The 1,402-nt window shown below is 47.7% G+C and overlaps 1 long non-coding RNA gene across 1 annotated transcript; it reads left to right on the top strand.

Moving 5' to 3' along the window:
- The first annotated feature begins 10 nt into the window (after positions 1–10).
- On the top strand, positions 11–536 carry LOC116371299 (uncharacterized). Its single transcript, XR_004208923.1, has 3 exons — positions 11–89; positions 177–237; positions 512–536. It is a non-coding gene; the product is annotated as an uncharacterized LOC116371299 (long non-coding RNA).
- Positions 537–1,402: the final 866 nt, after the last annotated feature.

Genomic DNA, 1,402 nt, shown 5'->3' on the forward strand with positions numbered 1-1,402 from the left:
GATGTGTGGTCAGTAGGGGAGTGTTATAGTGACGTGTGGTCAGTCAGTAGGGGAGTGTTATAGTGACGTGTGGTCAGTCAGTAGGGGAGGTATAGTGACGTGTGTGGTCAGTAGGGGAGTGTTAGTGACGTGTGGTCAAGTAGGGATGGTTATAGTGAGTGTGGTCAGTAGGGGAGTGTTATAGTGACGTGTGGTCAGTAGGGGAGTGTTATAGTGACGTGTGGTCAGTAGGGGAGTGTTATAGTGAGATTTTTGTGGTCAGTCAGTAGGGAGTGTTATAGTGACGTGTGGTCAGTAGGGGAGTGTTATAGTGACGTGTGGTCAGTAGGGGAGTGTTCTAGTGACGTGTGATCAGTAGGGAGTGTTATAGTGACATGTGGTCCAGTGGGAGTGCTATAGTGACGTGTGGTCAGTAGGGGAGTGTTATAGTGACGTGTGGTCAGTAGGGGAGTGCTATGGTGTCGTGTGGTCAGTAGGGGAGTGTTATAGTGACGTGTGGTCAGTAGGGGAGGTTATAGTGACGTGTGGTCAGTCAGTAGGGGAGTGTTATAGTGATGGTGTGATCAGTAGGGAGTGTTATAGTGAGTGTGGTCAGTAGGGGAGTGCTATAGTGACGTGTGGTCAGTAGGGGAGTGTTATAGTGACGTGGGTCAGTAGGGGATGTTATAGTGACGTGTGATCAGTAGGGGAGTGTTTATAGCTGACGTGTGTCAGTAGGGGAGTGCTATAGTGACGTGGTGGTCAGTAGGGGAGTGTTATAGTGACGTGTGATCAGTAGGGGAGTGTTCAGGTATAAACCTAAAGGCACCTTATTTTGGCAGCTGGTGAGTTTCAGGATCTAATGCCTCAGAATCAAGAGAGAGAGAGAGAATGTTAAGGATGGGTTCCACGACAGAGTTAGAGTTTAGTGAACGGACAAAGACAGGCGTCCTGAATGACACCCTGTTCCCCATGTAGCGCGCCGGCTGCCGTTGCAGAGAAACGGTGCCGTTTGAGAAGCAGAGTGTGAAATCTGTACACTGGACTGTAGCCATCCATACCATTCTAGTGGTTCTAGAATGTCCCATCTAGTGGTTCTAGAATGTCCCTTCTAGTGGTTGTAGAATGTCTCTTCTAGTGGTTCTAGAATGTCCCATCTAGTGGTTCTAGAATGTCCCTTACTAGTGGTTGTAGAATGTCCCATCTAGTGGTTCTAGAATGTCCATCTAGTGGTTCTAGAATGTCCCTTCTAGTGGTTGTAGAATGTCTCTTCTAGTGGTTCTAGAATGTCCCATCTAGTGGTTTTAGAATGTCCCCTTCTAGTGGTTGTAGAATGGTCCCATCTAGTGGTTCTAGAATGTCCCTTCTAGTGGTTCTAGAATGTCCCTTCTTAGTGGTTCTAGAATGTCCCTCTAGTGGTTCT

Source organism: Oncorhynchus kisutch, unplaced genomic scaffold, assembly GCF_002021735.2.
Source record: "Oncorhynchus kisutch isolate 150728-3 unplaced genomic scaffold, Okis_V2 scaffold3092, whole genome shotgun sequence".
In the NCBI taxonomy this organism is placed as follows: domain Eukaryota; kingdom Metazoa; phylum Chordata; class Actinopteri; order Salmoniformes; family Salmonidae; genus Oncorhynchus; species Oncorhynchus kisutch.